Source organism: Choloepus didactylus, chromosome X (assembly GCF_015220235.1).
Source record: "Choloepus didactylus isolate mChoDid1 chromosome X, mChoDid1.pri, whole genome shotgun sequence".
In the NCBI taxonomy this organism is placed as follows: Eukaryota; Metazoa; Chordata; class Mammalia; order Pilosa; family Megalonychidae; genus Choloepus; species Choloepus didactylus.
Window position 1 is genome coordinate 55,578,276 of NC_051334.1, and position 9,948 is coordinate 55,588,223.

At 37.9% G+C, this 9,948-nt stretch overlaps 1 pseudogene; it reads left to right on the forward strand.

Annotated features, from left to right (window-relative positions):
• The first annotated feature begins 998 nt into the window (after positions 1-998).
• Positions 999-2,409, forward strand: LOC119522152 (annotated as a pseudogene).
• The last annotated feature ends 7,539 nt before the right edge of the window (positions 2,410-9,948 follow it).

A 9,948-nucleotide genomic window follows, 5' to 3' on the forward strand; every position in this document is an offset into this window, starting at 1 on the left:
TTACAACATTCTAAATGTGATTAATCCCACTAATGGAATGCTAGGGAGGGGGTGGAATGGGAAGATTTAGGCTGTATATATGTTTCCACAATTGAGAAAAAAAAAAGACAGTCTAAATAGATGACAATTGAATGCCAAGGATGACCCTGGATGGGGTCTGCGGATGGAGGACAGGAGGCTCAAAGGGACACAGTTGAGACATAAGGAAAAGGAAATATAGAATGTAAGCTTTGTATCATTGTTGAATCTCTTGTACTTCTTAGCTGCGCTTAATGGGATTGCATAAAAGAATGTTCTTGTTCATGGGAATTGTATATGTGAATTATAGTGTTTGTTCAAGGATGTGTGCAGCTAGCTCTCATATGTTCAGAAGACAGAGCAATAGGTGATGGATGATAGATAGGGAGAGAGGGAAGGAGGGAGGGAGGGAGGGAAAGAAATAGCGGTGTGACAACATGTTAAATTTAGTGGATTGGGGTATCGGGGGGGGTCAGGGAATGCTGGAGTTCTGTGTATGGGGTTTGTATTGTTTTTGCAACTGCTCCTATAACTTTGAATTTATTTCAAAATAAAATGTAAAAAAAGAAAAAAAAAAGACATGCTAAATATCTTTTAGTGACAGTGAAAATAAAGATACAATTTTCCCCCATCCAGGTCCATGGTTCAAATTCTATTCACTGATTCCCAAGGGGTCTCTGGACTGTGGATTAAGAACCTCTGTGTTTAGAGCAAACAGAGGCCATTAAAAGAATACTTCCTCCGTTGTCATCTCCAAACTTGACTCTACTCACACAATCCTTTCCTCCAGTCTCAAAGAAAAGAGGTCCTTTTTAGGGCTCGCCCCTCCCAGTATGCTCTGTGTCTCACTTTGTTGAGGATTTATGCCACTGAGTATTCCCTCTCTTTATTGTAAGTGCCTCTGTCTCAAGATCATTAGGAAATATGGAACAAAGCAATCTAAACCTTTGCACACAACAGATACTCATCAGTTTGGGTGCATGTCTCATGGGAACAAAAAGGCTAAAGGTGAGCAAAGGGGCATGGCAGGGACACTGAAACAGCAAAATCCAGCATTACCTCACAATCCTTAGGGGATATTGGCCCTACCAGGAGATGAGAGAAAAACAAAGGTTGTCTTCACTTCTGGTATATAAAAACCACGAGATAAGCTGTTTAACACTTTTGAGTTTAACACTTGTGGGCACCTGCACTTACCCCTGCAAAGACAGAACTGCACTGACTCCAGCTGTCTCTGTTGTGTCATTGGCAAATACAATGGACCCCAAACAATGAGTGTGGAGAACATCCGAATCTGTGCCTATAATTTCAAAGTGGGTTGGGGCACAATTAGAATGAATGGTTTAAACTCTGAAGGAGTCCAGGGGACATAACAATGACTGTGGTGAGTATGAGGGTGTGCTGAGGGTGCAGGCTAGATTAGCACTTGGCATTTGAATAAATGGAGCTGACATCTGAATGAGACTGTGGGATGCCAGCCTAAGGTCATAATGACTTTACCATTGCCCAAATCTTTCTTGCTGCATTCCACATGGTTGATCACTTTGGATTAAGCAATGGATTCTAAGGTATTACTCCAAAAGCACAACCAACAAAAGAAACAATAGACTAATTCAACTTCATATAAATTGAGAATTTTGTGCATCAAAGATATTATCAACAAATGGATAAGACAAAGTACATAATGGAAGAAAATAGTTGTAAATCATATATCTCATACACGCTTAATATTCAGAATATATTACGCACTCTTACATCTCTCGAACAAAAACAAAATGACCCAATTAAAAACTGGATTAAGGGAGGAGCACTAACTTCCATCTTTCCCAGCCAGCCGCCACTATGGAACAAATCGTCTCCTATCAATAAATGGATTAGGAAAAATTTTGGAAACACAAAGGTCAAGAGTTGACTTCTCTAACATATTAGATCTTCATGCCTTTGACAGTCTCTCTGGAATAAGCTTGCAGAAAAAACTTCAGCATGTGCCAGCAACACAACCTCATCTTGATCAGAATATTGTTACAATCACATTCGAAGTGCCAGGAAATGCAAAGGAAGAAAGTTTAAATGTATTTATTCAGAATCTCCTGTGGGAAGAGAATGTGAGAAACAAGGACAATCATTTCATGGAAGTCATACGACTAAAGGGCTGTGTCAATCAAAGACAAACCACAACAAGTAACTGTCCAAGGTGTCCATGAGCTTTATGATCTGGAGGAGACTCCAGTAAGCTAGAAAGATGATACTGAGAGGACAAATAGAGAATTCTTTACTGGCAGGAATTTAGATAAAGATATCCTTACACAACTCTTTATTGCTACTGTGGCAGAAACAGAAAAGCAGTGGCTAGCACATTTCAAAAAAGATCAAGTTCGTCCACAACAGTAGAAGCATTTCTAATCAAAGGGACTGAATGATAAAAAGAAAATGGGAATAAGTTTCCTGCTGGATGTAGTTCAAGCATCTATTCTTTTGGATTACTTCTGTTATGAATGCCAATGTCCTATTTTAGGTGTTCTAGTTTGCTAATGCTGCTGGAATGCAAAACACCAGAAACAGACAGGCTTTTATAAAGGGGATTTATTTGGTTAGAGAGTTATAGTGTTAAGGCCATAAAGTGTCCAAGGTAAGTCATCAACAATTGGGTACCTTCACTGGAGGATGGCCAATGGTGTATGGAAAACCTCTGTTAGCTGGGAAGGCACGTGGCTGGCAACTGCTCCAGAGTTTTGGATTCAAAATGGCTTTCTCCCAGGATGTTCCTCTCTAGGCTGCAGTTCCTCAAAAATGTCACTCAGTTTTTCTTGGGGTGTTTGTCCTCTCTTAGCTTCTCTGGAGCAAGAGTCTGCTTTCAATGGCTGTCCTCAAACTGTCTCTCATCTACAGCTACTCTCTCAGCTTCTGTGCATTCTTCAAAGTGTCCCTCTTGGCTGTAGCAAGCTTGCTCCTTCTGTCTGAGCTTATACAGTGCTCCAGTAAACTAATCAAGGCCCGTGCTGAATGGGCGGGGCCGCACCTCCATGGAAATTATCCAATAAAAGATCTCGCCCACAATTGAGTGATCACATCTCCATGGAAACATCCAATCAAAAGTCTCCAACCCAATCAACACCAATACTTTCCTGCACACACAAGACTGCATCAAAGATAATGGCGTTTTGGGGGACATAATACATTCAAACTGGCACATTAGGTATTTATTTTTATAGAATACATAAAATACAGTAAACCAGTACTGTAAAATATTTGATGTTCATACAGTGAAATATAACATCCTCTGAATATATTTCTTTTTGGAGACAGGTATTACACAGAAATTATTTTCCAGAATTGGCTTTAGAGTACATATATGCTGAATTTCTTACCTATGAAGTTATATATAATAATGATAAAACTTATTTCAATGTTGTCCTTTTTCTTTAGAACTTCAGCTGATTGCATAAATATAATGGTTATATTGCTATTTTAAAATATTAAAAAAAACTTGGTTAAGAGCTTGAATAGACATTTCCCCAAAGAAGATACATAAGTGGCCAATAAGAACAAGAAAAGATGCTCAACATCATTAGCATTAAGGAAATGCCAATCAAAACCATAATGAGATATCACTTTGAACCCACAAGGATGGCTATTATTTAAAAAAAGTAAAACTATTGGAGAGCATTTGGAGAAATTGGAACTTTATGAATTTTAGGTTGGAATGTTAAATTGTGCAGCCACTGTGGAAAGCAATGCAGTGGTTCTTCAAGAAGTTAAACATAGAATTACTATATGACCTGGCAATACCACTTCTAAATATATATCCAAATAAATTGATAGGAGGGACTGAAACACATATCTGTACACCAACGTTCACAGCAGCATTACTCATGCTAGCTAAAAAGTGGAAAGAAGCCAACTGTCCATCCACAGATGAATGGATAAAAAAAATGTGGTACACACATACAATGGAATATTATTCAGCCATAAGAAGGAACAATGCCAGGGAAGATGGCAAATTTTGGAGTTATAGGACACACTCCTCCTACAAAAAAGAAAAGTGAATGGATAGGCAGAAGCTGTCTGACTCAATGGTTCTGGAGCTCTGGAGATCAGGGGAGCATCCAGGAAAGAGTGGGATGGGGAAAACTGAGAAACTGCAGCAAAAACTAGAAGTGAATCGTATCCACAGCAGTGGCTGGTGCCCACACCCCACCCTTGAGGCTTGCCTCCAATGGGATCCATGGCTGGGTGCCACAGACAGAGGCCTGAAGGTCTTCCTCCCTGGAAATGGTGAGGGACACATCTAGTGCTGAGTGTGGCTTCTGATTGGACCATTTGGACTGCTGTGTTCCAGCTCTGAATCACGGTTCTAACATGCCTAGTACAGGGATCCCTGCAGTCATTGTTTCAACACTGCCCTGTGGAGGTTGAAAAATTACAATTCCACCTTAGGGCTGAGGGGTACGGTTTGTTGAAGGGTGTCATCTGCTGGGCAGATCTGGAAAGTGCACCTTAAGGGAGGCGAAAATGGAGGAAAAAAATTCTTTTTGGCGTCCTTCCTGACCCTCACCCCAGGGCCCTTTGGAACTTGTCTGAGCCCCCTTCATGTGTCTCTGGCACTGTTTTGATCAGTTAAACACAGGCAATTCTAAAGATCCTGAATAAGCTGAACCAAGTGTCAAAGAAGATCCTTAACAAAAGACTTTTATCAACAATAAAAACCCTAGGTAAGAGAGAGAAAGGGGCAATGAGAGTAAATACATTGAGATAATCAGATGCCAACATATCAGCAAAAAATTACAAGACATACTAAAAATCAGGAAGATATGACCGAGTCAAAGGAGCAAGTAAAAAACTTGGAGGTGACACAGAATTTGGAAAAACCAATCAAAGAGATTCAAAAAATTTCCTAAATCAACTCAGAGATGAAGAAAAATATGGCTAAAGAGATAAAGGATATTAAGAAGACAATGGATTAACATAAAGAAGAATTTGAAAGAATGCAAAGAAAAATAACATCTTACGGGAATGAAAAGCACAAGTGATGAGATTAAAATTATACTAGAGGCATAGAAAAGCAGATTTGAACAGGCAGAAGAAAGGACCAGCGAATTAGAAGACGGGTCTGAAATCTTAACAGACAGAAGAAAACAGAAAGAAAAAATGGGAAAAAATGAGCAGGGTTATCAGAGAACTGAATGACAGTATAAAGCACATAAACATATGCATCATGGTGACCCAGAAGGAGAAGAGAAGGCAAAAGTTGCAGAAAGAATATTTGAGAAAGAAATCCAAGAAATAATGGATGAAAATTTCCCACTTCTTATGAAAGATGTGAATATACATATCCAAGAAGTGTAACATAATCCAAACACAATAAATCCTAATAGACACATACTAATCAGAATGTCAAATGTCAAAGATCGAGAATTCTGAAACCAGCAAGAGAAAAGCAATTCATCACATACAAGTGATGCTGAATAAGACTAACTCCCAATTTCTAATCAGAAACCATGGAGGTGAGAAGATACTGGTATGATATATTTAAGGTACTGAAAGAGAAAAATTGCCAGCCAAGAATTCTTTATTGGGAAAAACAGCACTTCAAAAATGCTGGACAGACTCGGGCAAGATGGCGGCATAGAGAAGAGTGGAAGCTAAGTAGTCCCCTTGGAACAACTACAAAAAACCAGAAACAACTAGTAAATAATCCAGAATAACTGCGGGGGGACAAACAAGACCATCCATTCATCATACACCAACCTGAATTGGGAGGAATGCCCGAGAACACAGCATAAAATCTGACCTGAGCCTGTTCTGGTCTGGGAAAACCTGATTTGGATAACCAAGGAAACCATGCCTAGACAACAGAAAATTACAACCTACACTAAGAAAAACAAAGTTATGGCCCAGTCAAAGGAACAAACGTACACTTCAACTGAGATACAGGAATTTAAACAACTAATGCTAAATCAATTCAAAAAGTTTAGAGAAGATATTGCAAAAGAGATAGAGGCTGTAAAGGAAGCACTGGACATGTATACAGCAGAAATCAAAAGTTCAAAAAACCTACTAGTAGAATCTATGGAAATGAAAGGCACAACACAAGAGATGAAAGACACAATGGAGACATACAACAGCAGATCCCAAGAGGCAGAAGAAAACACTCAGGAACTGGGGAACAAAACACCTGAAAGCCTACATGCAAAGGAGCAGATGGAGGAAAGAATGAAAAAATATGAGCAACATCTCCGGGAACTCAAGGATGAAACAAAGTACAATAATGTACGTATCATTGGTGTCCCAGAAGGAGAAGAGAAGGGAAAGGAGGCAGAAGCAATAATAGAGGAAATAATTCATGAAAATTTCCCATCTCTTATGAAAGGCATAAAATTACAGATCCAAGAAGCGCAGCGTACTCCAAACAGAAGAGATATGAATAGGCCTACGCCAAGACACTTAATAATCAGATTATCAAATGTCAAAGCCAAAGAGAGAATCCTGAAAGCAGCAAGAGAAAAGCGATCCATTACATACAAAGGAAGCTTAATAAGACTATGTGCGGATCTCTCAGCAGAAACCATGGAGGCAAGAAGGAAGTGGTGTGATATATTTAAGATACTGAAAGAGAAAAACCACCAACCAAGAATCCTGTATCCAGCAAAGCTGTCCTTCAAATATGAGGGAGAGCTCAAAATATTTTCTGACAAACAGACAATGAGAGACTTTGTGAACAAGACACCTGCCCTACAGGAAATACTAAAGGCAGCACTACAGGGTGATAGAAGACAGGAGTGTGTGGTTTGGAACACAATTTTGGGAGATGGTAGCACAACAATGTAAGTACACTGAACAAAGGTAACTATGAATACGGTTGAGAGAGGAAGATGGGGAGCATGTGAGACACCACAAGAAAGGAGGAAAGATAAAGACTGGGACTGTGTAACTTGGTGAAATCTAGAATATTCAACAACTGTGATAAAATGTACAAATATGTTCTTTTACGAGGGAGAACAAGCAAATGTCAACCTTGCAAGGTGTTAAAAATGGGGAGGCATTGGGGGAGGGATGCAATCAGCATAAACTAGAGACTGTAACTAATAGAATCATTGTATTATGCTTCCTTTAATGTAACAAAGGTGATATACCAAGGTGAATGCAGATAAGAGGGGGGGATAGGGGAGGCATGTTAGACACTCAACATTGGTGGTATTGTCTGATTCTTTATTCTACTTTGATTTAAGGTTATTTTTCCTTTTGCTGCTTCCTAGCTGTCATTTTTTTTGTTTCCTCTTTCTTTTGCCTCTCTACCTTCTTTGACTCTCCCTCCTGCCTTGTGGAAGAAATGTAGATGCTCTTGCTTAGTATGAGCAGAATGTTCAATTAGGATGAACTTAAATGTTTGGAAATGAACAGGGGCGTTGGTAGCAAGATGTGAGAATAACTAACAGCGCCGCATGGTGTGTAAATGAGGTGGAAAGGGGAAGCTCAGAGTCATATATGTCACCAGAAGGAAAGTTGGAGGTCAAAAGATGGAAATGTATAAAACTGAATCCTATGGTGGGCAATGTCCATGATCAACTGTACAAATACTAGAAATCACTTCATGAACCAGAACAAATGTATGACAATACAATTAGAAGTTAATAATAGAGGGGCATATAGGGAAGAACTATATACCTATTACAAACTATATACTACAGTTAGTAGTATTTCAACATTTTTTCATAAACAGAAACAAATGTACTATATCAATACTACGAGTCAACAATTGAGGGGGGTTGGTTAGGGATAGGGGAGGTTTAGAGTTTCCTTTTCTTTTTTTTCTTTTTTCATCTTTCACTTTATTTCTTGTCTGGAGTAATGAAAAGTTTCTAAAAATTGAACAAAAATTAAGTGTGATGGATGCACAGCTGTATGAGGGTACCCAGGGGCAAGTGATTGTACACTTTGGATCTTTGGATAATTGTATGGTATCTGAACAATCTCAATAAAAATAAAAAAAAAATAAAAAAATAAAAAAGAATAAATAAACCACATCCCTGGAACTGAAAAAAAAAAAATGCTGGACAGTTTAAAATATTCACAGATAAACAGAAACTGAGAGAGCTTGTAACAAGAGACTTGCCCTGCAAGAAATACTAAAGGGAGCTCTGCAGGCTGAAAGGAAAAGACAAGAGACAGAGGCAGGGAGGAGAGTGTAGAAATGAAGTTTATCAGTAAGGGTAACTAAAAGGTTAAAAAGGGACACAAAAATAAGATATGACAAATAAAAGCCAAAGGATAAAATGGTTGAAGTTTACATTAATAACATTGAATGCGAAATGGTTCAACTCCCCAATCAAAAGACACAGACAGATTCAAGAAATGCCTTTACAGTAATAACACTGAATGTGAATGGATTAAAATCCCCAATTAAAAGATATAGATTGGCAGAATGGATTAAAAATATGAACCATCAGTATGTTGCTTACAAGAGACTCATCTTAGATGCAGAGACACAAAGAAATTGAAAGTAAAAGGATGGAAAAAAATATTCCATGCAAGCTACAGCTAAAAGAAAGCAGGAACAGCAATATTAATCTCAGATAAAATAGACTTTAAATGCAAGGATGTTACAAGAGACAAAGAAGGTCACTATATAATAATAAAAAGGACAATTCAACAAGAATAACAACCATAAATGTCTATGCACCCAATCAAGGTGCCCCAAAATACATGAGACAAACATGGGCAAAACTGAAGGAAATAACAGATGTTTCCACAATAATTGTGGGAGACTTCAATACATCACTCTCTCCTATAGACAGATCAACCAGACAGAGGACCAATAAGGACACTGAAAATCTAAACAATCTGATAAATGAATTTGAATTAACAGACATATATAGAACATTACATCCCAAATCACCAGGATACACATTCTTCTCTAGAGCTCACAGAACTTTCTCCAGAATAGATCATACACTGGGCCATAAAACAAGCCTCAATAAATTTAAAAAAAATGAAATTATTCAAATCACATACTCTGATCACAATGTAATACAATTAGAAGTCAATAACCACTACAGACTTAGAAAAGTCACAAATATCTGGAGGTTAAACAACAGATTCCTAAACAATCAGTGGGCTAAAGAAGACATAGCAAGATAAATTGCTAAATATATAGAGACAAATGAAAATGAGAACACAACATATCAAAACCTATGGGATGTAGCAAAGGTGGTACTGAGGGGGAAATGTATAGCTCTAAATGCATACATTAAAAAGGAAGAAAGAGCTAAAATCAAAGAACTAATGGAACAATTGAAGAAGCTAGAAAGTGAACAGCAAACTAATCCAAAATCAAGTACAAGAAAAGAAATAACAAGGATTAAAGCAGAAATAAATGATATAGAGAAAAAGAAAAAAAATGGAGATAAATAACACCAAAAGTTGGTTCTTTGAGAACATCAACAAGATTGACAAGCACCTAGCTAGACTGACAAAATCAAAAAGAAAGAAGACCCAAATAAACAAAATAATAAATGAGACAGGGGACATTACTGTGGATCCTGAAGAAATTAAAAAAATCATAAGAGGATACTATGAACAACTGTATACCAATAAACTAGATAATGTAGAGGAAATGGAAAATTTCCTGGAAACACATGAACAACCTAGACTGACCAGAGAAGAAACAGAAGACTTCAACAAACCAGTCACAAGCAAAGAGATCCGATCAGTCATCAAAAAACTTCCCACAAATAAATGCCCAGGGCCAGATGGCTTCACCAAAAAGAATGGACACCAATCTTACTTAAACTCTCTAAAACACTGAAAAAAATGGAACACTGTCTTACTGATTTTATGAAGCTAACATCAATCTAATACCAAAACTGGGTAAAGAAGGTACAAGAACGGAAAACTACAGGCCAATCTCCCTAATGAATATAGATGCAAAAA